The 13,754-nt window shown below is 56.1% G+C and overlaps 1 protein-coding gene across 1 annotated transcript in view; it reads right to left on the reverse strand.

The window, feature by feature from the left end:
• TJAP1 (tight junction associated protein 1) overlaps positions 1-13,111 on the reverse strand; it is a 60,165-nt gene extending 47,054 nt beyond the window's left edge. Inside the window, exons 1-2 of the mRNA XM_069768230.1 lie at positions 13,032-13,111; positions 9,989-10,028 (exon numbers count right to left, since the gene is read on the reverse strand). The gene's annotated coding sequence lies outside the window, so the exon portion shown is untranslated. The remainder of the gene's footprint in view (positions 1-9,988; positions 10,029-13,031) is intronic.
• Between the last annotated feature and the right edge of the window lie 643 nt (positions 13,112-13,754).

The following is a 13,754-nucleotide window of genomic DNA, read 5'->3' on the forward strand; positions in this document are numbered from 1 at the left end:
GGAGGAGACACATCTATATTACAGGGGATGAGAGGAGGAGACACATCTATATTACAGGGGATGAGAGGAGGAGACACATCTATATTACAGGGGATGAGAGGAGGAGACACATCTATATTACAGGGGACGAGAAGAGGAGACACATCTATATTACAGGGGATGAGAGGAGGAGATATATCTATATTACAGGGGATGAGAGGAGACACATCCATATTACAGGGGATGAGAGGAGGAGATATATCTATATTACAGGGGATGAGAGGAGGAGACACATCTATATTACAGGGGATGAGAGGAGGAGACACATCTATATTACAGGGGATGAGAGGAGGAGACACATCTATATTACAGGGGATGAGAGGAGGAGACACATCTATATTACAGGGGATGAGAGGAGGAGACACATCTACATTACAGGGGATGAGAGGAGGAGATATATCTATATTACAGGGGATGAGAGGAGGAGACACATCCATATTACAGGGGATGAGAGGAGGAGACACATCCATATTACAGGGGATGAGAGGAGGAGACACATCTATATTACAGGGGATGAGAGGAGGAGACACATCTACATTACAGGGGATGAGAGGAGGAGATATATCTATATTACAGGGGATGAGAGGAGGAGACACATCTATATTACAGGGGATGAGAGGAGGAGACACATCTATATTACAGGGGATGAGAAGAGAAGACACATCTATATTACAGGGGATGAGAGGAGGAGACATCTATATTACAGGGGATGAGAAGAGAAGACATCCATATTACAGGGGATGAGAGGAGGAGACACATCCATATTACAGGGGATGAGAGGAGGAGACACATCCATATTACAGGGGATGAGAGGAGGAGATATATCTATATTACAGGGGATGAGAGGAGGAGACACATCCATATTACAGGGGATGATAAGTCCTAGGTAAGCATTGGAAAATACTGCGCAGTAGGAAGCTTCCAGTAATAAAAGGGTTAATAGTTGATTATGAATTCACAAATCATCCGTACCCGGTGAGCGCCCGTCTCCTCCGTCATCCGTACCCGGTGAGCGCCCGTCTCCTCCGTCATCCGTAATCCGTACCCGGTGAGCGCCCGTCTCCTCCGTCATCCGTACCCGGTGAGCGCCCGTCTCCTCCGTCATCCGTACCCGGTGAGCGCCCGTCTCCTCCGTCATCCGTACCCGGTGAGCGCCCGTCTCCTCCGTCATCCGTACCCGGTGAGCGCCCGTCTCCTCCGTCATCCGTACCCGGTGAGCGCCCGTCTCCTCCGTCATCCGTACCCGGTGAGCGCCCGTCTCCTCCGTCATCCGTACCCGGTGAGCGCCCGTCTCCTCCGTCATCCGTACCCGGTGAGCGCCCGTCTCCTCTGTCATCCGTACCCGGTGAGCGCCCGTCTCCTCCAACACTTAGGGTACGTGTCCACGTTCAGGATGGCCGGCGCTTTGGATGGAGCGGAAGACTCGCTCCGTCCAAAGCTCCGCCCTTCTGGGGACACAATGATGCCGGATATGTTCATTGCACACATCCGGACTCTACACACCCTATGCATAGGGCCCTTTGTTTCACCTTGTGGCGGCGCAGGTAAACGGATATGCTGCGATCTAAAAAGACGTGCCGCATGTCCAGAATCGCAGGGCCGCCGGATGCTTGATACCATGCATAGTGGAGACAGGATTTCATAAAATCCCCTCCACTATGCTGTCACAATAGGACGTTGCGGATTGAATGCTGCGGCTCCACGCAGCGTTCAATCCGCAGCTAGTCCAGATGTAGAACGGCCCGTGGACACATACCCTTACTGTGTTTTTTTTAACGGACCAATTAAAAGCTACTTTTTTTTTTATCCCTTCTTCTGTGAAATTCATCACTGGAGATCCATTTCCTTCCTTTGCCTCTGCTGAATGCATCCTGGACAGAGACGGCTCCGTGCCGATTGTTTTTCCTGAACATGTGCATACGGATACGGTGAGGTGACTTTACCTCTTTGCAATAAGAAATCTCCAATTAGTAATGTAGTATAGTTCTTCTGATTCGCTATGTGTCTTTCCTCATGTGCAGACATTGCAGTAGCTTAGTTATCCATTAGAATCTAGCTAGCTGTGGCTATGAGTAGTCGTAACCATGGATACCGTGGTGTGGGGACACAGCATTGTATCTTAATAAACCAGACACGTCTATTTCCAGTTGGCCAGGAAGAATAGACTCATCCATTTGTTCAGTTTGAATTTATGCATTTTGTTTCTTCAGTTGGGCAAGATTCTGAAATATTGACTCTTCCTCTTTCCTGCAGGGTCATCGAACAATTTTATTTGCTGATATGCCAATTACACATTGTCCAGGCCAGCTAGTTTGTTGGCTTGCAAAATAGAGGAGGCAAAAACTATGTAAACAGATCACCATTCTTCCCCTTTATCTAAGAATGCTGGCTTGAAGGACATTTGTTAACTTTAAAAAGGAGAAATACCTCCAGATATACAGAGGGACATCCAGACAGCCAAGAGATCCAAACATCCAGAGACTCTACAGGACAGCAGCCAAGACATAATGACTCCATCAAGAGGGACACAGATTTGTCATTCTACAGGATGCCAGTTTAGGGGACCAAGGCCCTGGCTGGAATGGAATGCTCCATTGACCATTGTGAATCCCAGGACTTGTTTGCAGAAAGCCAGGACTGGGACCCACCGGTCACCTGGCTCCATGGAGATGTTCGGAGAAGCAAGTTTATGACCCTCCGGTCACCTGGCCTTGTACCTCAATGGACTGTCAGTTTCCTAAGCTTATCGTTACCTCCTCTCGGTTCGTGCCACAGATGGGATAATTGGCCCTGGAAGCTCTGAAGTCACAGCTGCTCAAATCCCGACAAGTCACAGGAAGGGTGAGACTCTGACGTGCACCATCTTGGTTATTTTGCTGGGACTTTTTTTGTGTTTACCTGTTTTGCGGTTCAATAAAGCATTGTCACACAGTTACCCTCAACCTGTGTTTTCTGGGTAGTATTATACCCATGGTTAAAGGAGAGTGGGCGTTCGGTGGAATGATACCTCGTCCATGTAGTTTCGGCTAGCGGACTAGAGCACCCACTGACCCGCCGTGTCTCCACACTAAGCTGCTACGCCATCACTGCGTCCAAGACAAAAGCTGGACTCATCGCTGAACACAGACCTTCACTCCAGCCATTTTCAGCGGCAAAACCTTACTCAGTAGAGGTTCCGGGATTTCTGCACGAGACTGGATACATCCAGAGGGTTTGATCATTTTGTTCCCAATTTTTTTTTTCAACATTGGCATATACAAAACACACAGGCTCAGACTGATCCTGCCAAAAGCTGGAGAATTCCCCCATGGTGCCCAGTGCCACGGGCGTGCAATGGAGGGTTCCACAGGGGCTCACTCGCTTTCCCTGGTGGTGCCAGGTCCTGGGGGCTGATGGACGGCTTCAGCAGGAGAGGAGTCGCTAACAATGACGAGTGTCGTAGATGTGCGAGTGCCTCCCCTGCAGCGAAGGTGTCCCTCAGACCCCCGATACTAGTAGGTGAAGGTGGGAGTGTGCCTCTAGTGCAGCCAGGGCCTGAAGGAAGACCGCAGTGGCCATGTTTGTCCTCCTGTGACGCTCTCCACACGCTGGACTTCAGAGGAGAACCCTGCTTGTGCTATAGGCGGCTCTGCAGGTTTAAAGGTCTTACAGGAACTTAAAGATTTACAAAGAATAGGTTACATATACACACACGTATATACACACACACAGCTATATGAAAAAGTTTGGGCACCCCTATTAATTTTAAGCTTAATGTTTTATAAAAATTGTTTTTTTGCAGCAGCAGCTATTTCAGTTTCATATATCTAATAACTGTTGGACCCAGTAATGTTTCTGCCTTGAAATGAGGTTTATTGTACTAACAGAAAATGTGCAATCTGCATTTAAACAAAATTTGACAGGTGCATAAGTATGGGCACCCCACCAGAAAGGTGACATTAATATTTAGTAGATCCTCCTTTTGCACAAATAACAGCCTCTAGTCGCTTCCTGTAGCTTTTCATGAGTTCCTGGATCCTGGATGAAGGTATTTTTGACCATTCCTCTTTACAAAACAATTCCAGTTCAGTTAAGTTTGATGGTCGCCGAGCATGGACAGCCCTCTTCTAATGATCCCACAGATGTTCAATGATATTCAGGTCTGGGGACTGGGATGGCCATTCCAGAACAGTGTAATTGTTCCTCTGCATGAATGCCTGAGCAGATTTGGAGCGGTGTTTTGGATCATTGTCTTGCGGAAAGATCCAGCCCCTGCGTAACTTCAACTTTGTCACTGATTCATGAACATTATTGTCAAGAATCTGCTGATACTGAGAGGAATCCATGCATCCCTCAACTTTAACAAGATTCCCGGTGCCGGCATTGGCCACACAGCCCCAAAGCATGATGGAACCTCCACCAAATTTTACTGTGGGTAGCAAGTGTTTTTCTTGGAATGCTGTGTTTTTTGGCCGCCATGCATAACGCCTTTTTGTATGACCAAACAACTCAATCTTGGTTTCATCAGTCCACAGGACCTTCTTCCAAAAAGAAATTGGCTTCTCCAAATGTGCTTTTGCATCCCTCAGCCGACTGTTTGTGGCGTGCTTGCAGAAACGGCTTCTTTCGCATCACTCTCCCATGGCTTCTCCTTGTGCAAAGTGCGTTGTATAGTTGACCGATGCACAGTGACACCATCTGCAGCAAGTTGATGCTGCCGCTCTCTGGAGGTGGTCTGAGGATTGTCCTTGACTGATCTCACCATTCTTCTTCTCTGCCTTTCTGATGTTTCTCTTGGCCTGCCACTTCTGGCCTTAACAAGAACTGTACCTGTGTTCTTCCATTTCCTTACTATGTTCCTCACAGTGGAAATTGACAGGTTAAATCTATGAGACAGCTTTTTGTATCCTTCCCCTGAACAACTATGTTGAATAATCTTTGTTTTCAGATCATTGGACAGTTGTTTTGAGGAGCCCAAGATGCCGCTCTTCAGAGGAGATTCAAACAGGAGAACAACTTGCAAGTGGCCACTTTAAGTAGCTTTTCTCATGGTTGCAGACACCTGGCTATGAAGTTCAAAGCTCAATGAGGTTAGAAAACCAAAAAAAAGTGCTTTAGTAAGTCAGTAAACAGTAGGTAGGAGTATTTAAAACAAGAAAATGATAAGGGTGCCCATACTTATGCACCTGTCAAAGTTAGTTTGAATGCAGATTGCACATTTTCTGTTTGTACAATAAACCTCATTTCAAGGCAGAAACATTAATGTGTCCAACAGTTATTAGATATATGAAACTGAAAGAGCTGCTGCAAAAACAACTTAATTAATAGGGGTGCCCAAACTTTTTCATGTAACTGTACATATACACACACATCTATATAGAAGTTTCAATTAAAGCTCCATTTCGCACCAAAAATGGAAAGAAAAAAAAACGTAACGAGTCCAAAATCAAAACCTGTACAGTCCACCCAGATATAGAGTGACGCGGCTGGAGCTGGGATTGTTTTGGCCATACAGGCTGGGGGCCGAGGGCGCACAACTGTTCAGGCAACGTAAAAAATTAATTTCACTAGAATAATAAATGGCGGCCGAGGCTGCAATCATCAGAACCGCCGCGGCCCGGAAACGCGTCACCACGCAACGACATCCCAAAACACGCCCCAATGGCTGCGGCACAGCGGGTTCTTGGCGGTCGCACTCAGATTTTATCTCTACATTTTATGTTCTTCAGAACTACAACTTGTCCCCCAACAAATGGCGCCGGGGGCACAAAGTGTCACATTTATGGCTCCTCTTTAGATGATTAAAGGCTCTGGCCCACGGCGTAGTGAAAGAGGAAAAATACCACCAGGAGCAACGCGCAGGTTCCCAATCACCCCCCCCCCCCCCCCCCCGGCCAGGAGCAACGCGCAGGTGCCCAACTTCCCCCCCTCCCCCCCCCCCGGCCAGGAGCAGCATGCAGGCGCCCAACTGCGCCCCCCCCCGGCCAGGAGCAACACGCAGGTGCAAAACCACCCCCCCCCCCGCCAGGAGCAACGCGCAGGTGCCCAACTGCCCCCCCCGGCCAGGAGCAACGCGCAGGTGCCCAACCACCACCCCCCCCCCCCCCGGCCAGGAGCAGCACGCAGGTGCCCAACTGCCCCCGCCCCCCCCCCTCGCCCAGGAGCAACGCGCAGGTGCAAAACCCCCCCCCCCCCCGCCAGGAGCAGCATGCAGGCGCCCAACTGCGCCCCCCCCCGGCCAGGAGCAACGCGCAGGTGCCCAACCACCCCCCCCCCCCCCCGGCCAGGAGCAACACGCAGGTGCCCAGCCACCCCCACCCCCCCGGCCAGGAGCAACACGCAGGTGCCCAGCCACCCCCCCCCCCCCCGGCCAGGAGCAACGCGCAGGTGCCCAACTGCCCCCCCCGGCCAGGAGCAGCACGCAGGTGCCCAACAACCCCCACCCCCCAGCCAGGAGCAATGCGCAGGTGCCCAACTGCCCCCCCCGGCCAGGAGCAACGCGCAGGTGCCCAACAACCCCCACCCCCCAGCCAGGAGCAATGCGCAGGTGCCCAACTGCCCCCCCCGGCCAGGAGCAACGCGCAGGTGCCCAACCACCACCCCCCCCCCCCCCCGGCCAGGAGCAGCACGCAGGTGCCCAACTGCCCCCGCCCCCCCCCCTCGCCCAGGAGCAACGCGCAGGTGCAAAACCCCCCCCCCCCCCGCCAGGAGCAGCATGCAGGCGCCCAACTGCGCCCCCCCCCGGCCAGGAGCAACGCGCAGGTGCCCAACCACCCCCCCCCCCCCGGCCAGGAGCAACACGCAGGTGCCCAGCCACCCCCCCCCCCCCCCCGGCCAGGAGCAACGCGCAGGTGCCCAACAACCCCCACCCCCCAGCCAGGAGCAATGCGCAGGTGCCCAACTGCCCCCCCCGGCCAGGAGCAGCACGCAGACCCTTATAGCGAAAAAAAACAAACAAGCTAAAGGGTAACAGACGACCGCCTGGCCGAGCTGGCACCCCGACAACAGACAGACCCTCCCCTTCTTCCAAGTCCTGCCCCCGCCAACAAAACCTTCCCCCACAACACAGGGAGGGGGAGAACAATCACTCCCATCATCCACTAACAAAGCTTCAAATATCCACCTAACACAAACTAAGGAAAAACTCATCATCCACTGAGCAGACGCTACCTGCTGACCTCACATGTTCCCCAGGAGGAGAACTCCCATCATCCACTGAGCAGACGCTACCTGCTGACCTCACATGTTCCCCAGGAGGAGAACTCCCATCATCCACTGAGCAGACACTACCTGCTGACCTCACATGTTCCCCAGGAGGAGAACTCCCATCATCCACTGAGCAGACACTACCTGCTGACCTCACATGTTCCCCAGGAGGAGAACTCCCATCATCCACTGAGCAGACGCTACCTGCTGACCTCACATGTTCCCCAGGAGGAGAACTCCCATCATCCACTGAGCAGACGCTACCTGCTGACCTCACATGTTCCCCAGGAGGAGAACTCCCATCATCCACTGAGCAGACGCTACCTGCTGACCTCACATGTTCCCCAGGAGGAGAACTCCCATCATCCACTGAGCAGACACTACCTGCTGACCTCACATGTTCCCCAGGAGGAGAACTCCCATCATCCACTGAGCAGACGCTACCTGCTGACCTCACATGTTCCCCAGGAGGAGAACTCCCATCATCCACTGAGCAGACGCTACCTGCTGACCTCACATGTTCCCCAGGAGGAGAACTCCCATCATCCACTGAGCAGACGCTACCTGCTGACCTCACATGTTCCCCAGGAGGAGAACTCCCATCATCCACTGAGCAGACGCTACCTGCTGACCTCACATGTTCCCCAGGAGGAGAACTCCCATCATCCACTGAGCAGACACTACCTGCTGACCTCACATGTTCCCCAGGAGGAGAACTCCCATCATCCACTGAGCAGACGCTACCTGCTGACCTCACATGTTCCCCAGGAGGAGAACTCCCATCATCCACTGAGCAGACACTACCTGCTGACCTCACATGTTCCCCAGGAAGAGAACTCCCATCATCCACTGAGCAGACGCTACCTGCTGACCTCACATGTTCCCCAGGAGGAGAACTCCCATCATCCACTGAGCAGACGCTACCTGCTGACCTCACATGTTCCCCAGGAGGAGAACTCCCATCATCCACTGAGCAGACGCTACCTGCTGACCTCACATGTTCCCCAGGAGGAGAACTCCCATCATCCACTGAGCAGACGCTACCTGCTGACCTCACATGTTCCCCAGGAGGAGAACTCCCATCATCCACTGAGCAGACACTACCTGCTGACCTCACATGTTCCCCAGGAAGAGAACTCCCATCATCCACTGAGCAGACGCTACCTGCTGACCTCACATGTTCCCCAGGAGGAGAACTCCCATCATCCACTGAGCAGACACTACCTGCTGACCTCACATGTTCCCCAGGAAGAGAACTCCCATCATCCACTGAGCAGACGCTACCTGCTGACCTCACATGTTCCCCAGGAAGAGAACTCCCATCATCCACTGAGCAGACGCTACCTGCTGACCTCACATGTTCCACAGGAGGAGAACTCCCATCATCCACTGAGCAGACGCTACCTGCTGACCTCACATGTTCCCCAGGAGGAGAACTCCCATCATCCACTGAGCAGACGCTACCTGCTGACCTCACATGTTCCCCAGGAGGAGAACTCCCATCATCCACTGAGCAGACGCTACCTGCTGACCTCACATGTTCCCCAGGAAGAGAACTCCCATCATCCACTGAGCAGACGCTACCTGCTGACCTCACATGTTCCCCAGGAGGAGAACTCCCATCATCCACTGAGCAGACGCTACCTGCTGACCTCACATGTTCCCCAGGAGGAGAACTCCCATCATCCACTGAGCAGACGCTACCTGCTGACCTCACATGTTCCCCAGGAGGAGAACTCCCATCATCCACTGAGCAGACGCTACCTGCTGACCTCACATGTTCCCCAGGAGGAGAACTCCCATCATCCACTGAGCAGACGCTACCTGCTGACCTCACATGTTCCCCAGGAAGAGAACTCCCATCATCCACTGAGCAGACGCTACCTGCTGACCTCACATGTTCCCCAGGAAGAGAACTCCCATCATCCACTGAGCAGACGCTACCTGCCGACCTCACATGTTCCCCAGGAGGAGAACTCCCATCATCCACTGAGCAGACGCTACCTGCCGACCTCACATGTTCCCCAGGAGGAGAACTCCCATCATCCACTGAGCAGACGCTACCTGCTGACCTCACATGTTCCCCAGGAGGAGAACTCCCATCATCCACTGAGCAGACGCTACCTGCTGACCTCACATGTTCCCCAGGAGGAGAACTCCCATCATCCACTGAGCAGACGCTACCTGCTGACCTCACATGTTCCCCAGGAGGAGAACTCCCATCATCCACTGAGCAGACGCTACCTGCTGACCTCACATGTTCCCCAGGAAGAGAACTCCCATCATCCACTGAGCAGACGCTACCTGCTGACCTCACATGTTCCCCAGGAGGAGAACTCCCATCATCCACTGAGCAGACGCTACCTGCTGACCTCACATGTTCCCCAGGAAGAGAACTCCCATCATCCACTGAGCAGACGCTACCTGCTGACCTCACATGTTCCCCAGGAGGAGAACTCCCATCATCCACTGAGCAGACGCTACCTGCTGACCTCACATGTTCCCCAGGAGGAGAACTCCCATCATCCACTGAGCAGACGCTACCTGCTGACCTCACATGTTCCCCAGGAGGAGAACTCCCATCATCTTCAGTGTCAGGACTCCACACAAGCGACACCGAGAGGCCGAGCACAAGACAAAGTCCAGGGAGATGTGGAGCGGTCACAGTCCAAGCGTGACTCACATACAGCAGTGATAGAGCGCCGGGGGCTGCAGCGCCCCCAATGGTGAGGACACAGATTACAGTCAGGATCCAGCTCCTTACCTCACAGCCCGATCCTCCGGAGGAGAAGCCCAGAGCTCATCTACAAGACACAAACACGACCGGCTACAATGGAGTCCGGACCCCAGAGACCCCCCGACATCGACCCGAGCCATTCACTGACCCCGCCGTGTCCCCCCATCACACACACACCGCCCCCGCCGTGCCCCCCATCACACACACCGCCCCCGCCGTGCCCCCCCATCACACACACACCGGCCCCGCCGTGTCCCCCCATCACACACACACCGGCCCCGCCGTGTCCCCCCATCACACACACACCGGCCCCGCCATGTCCCCCCATCACACACCGCCCCCGCCGTGCCCCCCCCATCACACACACATCGCCCCCCTCCGTGTCCCCCCATCACACACACATACCACCCCCTCCGTGTCCCCCCATCACACACACACACCGCCCCCCTCCGTGTCCCCCCATCACACACACACCGCCCCCCTCCGTGTCCCCCCATCACACACACACCGCCCCCCTCCGTGTCCCCCCATCACACACACATACCACCCCCTCCGTGTCCCCCCATCACACACACATACCACCCCCCTCCGTGTCCCCCCATCACACACACCGCCCCCCTCCGTGTCCCCCCATCACACACACCGCCCCCCTGCCTTGTCCCCCCATCACACACACATACCACCCCCTCCGTGTCCCCCCATCACACACACATACCACCCCCTCCGTGTCCCCCCATCACACACACATACCACCCCCCTCCGTGTCCCCCCATCACACACACCACCCCCTCCGTGTCCCCCCATCACACACACCACCCCCCTCCGTGTCCCCCCATCACACACACCACCCCCTCCGTGTCCCCCCATCACACACACCACCCCCCTCCGTGTCCCCCCATCACACACACACACACCACCCCCTCCGTGTCCCCCCATCACACACACCACCCCCCTCCGTGTCCCCCCATCACACACACACACACCACCCCCTCCGTGTCCCCCCATCACACACACCGCCCCCTCCGTGTCCCCCCATCACACACACCGCCCCCTCCGTGTCCCCCCATCACACACACCGCCCCCCTCCGTGTCCCCCCATCACACACACATACCACCCCCCTCCGTGTCCCTCCATCACACACACACACCACCCCCTCCGTGTCCCCCCATCACACACACCACCCCCCTCCGTGTCCCCCCATCACACACACCACCCCCTCCGTGTCCCCCCATCACACACACCACCCCCTCCGTGTCCCCCATCACACACACCACCACCCCTCCTTGTCCCCCCATCACACACACACACCACCCCCTCCGTGTCCCCCCATCACACACACACACCGCCCCCTCCGTGTCCCCCCATCACACACACACACCGCCCCCCTCCGTGTCCCCCCATCACACACACCGCCCCCCTCCGTGTCCCCCCATCACACACACACCGCCCCCTCCGTGTCCCCCCATCACACACACATCGCCCCCCTCCGTGTCCCCCCATCACACACACACACCGCCCCCCTCCGTGTCCCCCCATCACACACACCACCCCCCTCCTTGTCCCCCCATCACACACACCACCCCCCCTCCTTGTCCCCCCATCACACACACCACCCCCCTCCGTGTCCCCCATCACACACACACACCACCCCCTCCGTGTCCCCCCATCACACACACACACCGCCCCCCTCCGTGTCCCCCCATCACACACACACCGCCCCCCTCCGTGTCCCCCCATCACACACACCACCCCCCTCCGTGTCCCCCCATCACACACACACACCGCCCCCCTCCGTGTCCCCCCCATCACACACACACCACCCCCCCTCCTTGTCCCCCCATCACACACACCACCCCCCTCCGTGTCCCCCCATCACACACACACACCGCCCCCCTCCGTGTCCCCCCATCACACACACACCGCCCCCCTCCGTGTCCCCCCATCACACACACACACCGCCCCCCTCCGTGTCCCCCCATCACACACACCGCCCTCCTCCGTGTCCCCCCATCACACACACATACCACCCCCCTCCGTGTCCCCCCATCACACACACACACCGCCCCCCTCCGTGTCCCCCCATCACACACACCGCCCTCCTCCGTGTCCCCCCATCACACACACATACCACCCCCTCCGTGTCCCCCCATCACACACACCGCCCCCCTCCGTGTCCCCCCATCACACACACCGCCCCCCTCCGTGTCCCCCCATCACACACACACACCGCCCCCTCCGTGTCCCCCATCACACACACACCGCCCCCCTCCGTGTCCCCCCATCACACACACATACCACCCCCTCCGTGTCCCCCCATCACACACACACACCGCCCCCCTCCGTGTCCCCCCATCACACACACCGCCCCCCTCCGTGTCCCCCCATCACACACACCGCCCCCCTCCGTGTCCCCCCATCACACACACACACCGCCCCCCTCCGTGTCCCCCCATCACACACACACCGCCCCCCTCCGTGTCCCCCCATCACACACACACCGCCCCCCTCCGTGTCCCCCCATCACACACACATACCACCCCCTCCGTGTCCCCCCATCACACACACCACCCCCCTCCGTGTCCCCCCATCACACACACACACCGCCCCCTCCGTGTCCCCCCATCACACACACCGCCCCCCTCCGTGTCCCCCCATCACACACACACACCGCCCCCTCCGTGTCCCCCCATCACACACACCGCCCCCCTCCGTGTCCCCCCATCACACACACATACCACCCCCTCCGTGTCCCCCCATCACACACACCACCCCCCTCCGTGTCCCCCCATCACACACACATACCACCCCCTCCGTGTCCCCCCATCACACACACATACCACCCCCTCCGTGTCCCCCCATCACACACACCGCCCCCCTCCGTGTCCCCCCATCACACACACCACCCCCTCCGTGTACCCCCCCCCCCCCATCACACACACACACCGCCCCCCGCCGTGCCCCCCATCAGTATGACTATAGAGCGGGTGTCCGCCTCCCTCTCACTCGTCTCTATGGCGCCCCCTCCCAGCACCGTCACCGCTCAGGCGGCCTCCCTCCTTCTTCTCTTACCTGCTGGCAGCCATGTTTCCGAGAGGCACGCCGGGTAATCCTCCGGAATCCCCACGTTAGACGTGTGACGTCACAGTCCGAGTCCTCTGTACGGCTGTCCGCTGCACATCAATGTACAAGGGCCGCCATCTTCTCGGAGTCCAGCGCTTCCGTCACCAGACAGCGAGCCTCAAAAAGATGGCGCCGATCAGCAGATAATGAATAAAGAACCCGGACGACCTCTACCGCCCGCTGTATAGAGCAACATCAAGCCGGACCAATCACAGAGCGGCTTATATAATCACACCTACTGGGTGAAGTGAAAGAAGGCCTCTGATTGGAGGCTTTGTGTGCCGTGCTCATAGCCTAACAGCAATACACAGGGATAGAATCCAGTAGAATCCTGCTGCACATTCTTCTCCCAGTCCTTCAGACTCCAAATTAAGTCTCATTAGCTGTTTGAGTGTTCCGTTGAGGCGCTCACACAACCTGATATTTTCGGGGTGGTGCGCCTGGGGCTGACTCCATGTTTATCCCAAACGGTCTGAATCGGCTCTCTGTGGGCCTCGGGTCTGTCAATACCTCCTGTGGAAACCCTACTCTACTAAAGATGGAAACCCTACTCTACTAAAGATGGAGACCCTACTCTACTAAAGATGGAAACCCTACTCTACTAAAGATGGAAACCCTACTCTACTAAAGATGGAAACCCTACTCTACTAAAGATGGAAACCCTACTCTACT

This window comes from Ranitomeya imitator, chromosome 5, assembly GCF_032444005.1.
Source record: "Ranitomeya imitator isolate aRanImi1 chromosome 5, aRanImi1.pri, whole genome shotgun sequence".
Taxonomy (NCBI): Eukaryota; Metazoa; Chordata; class Amphibia; order Anura; family Dendrobatidae; genus Ranitomeya; species Ranitomeya imitator.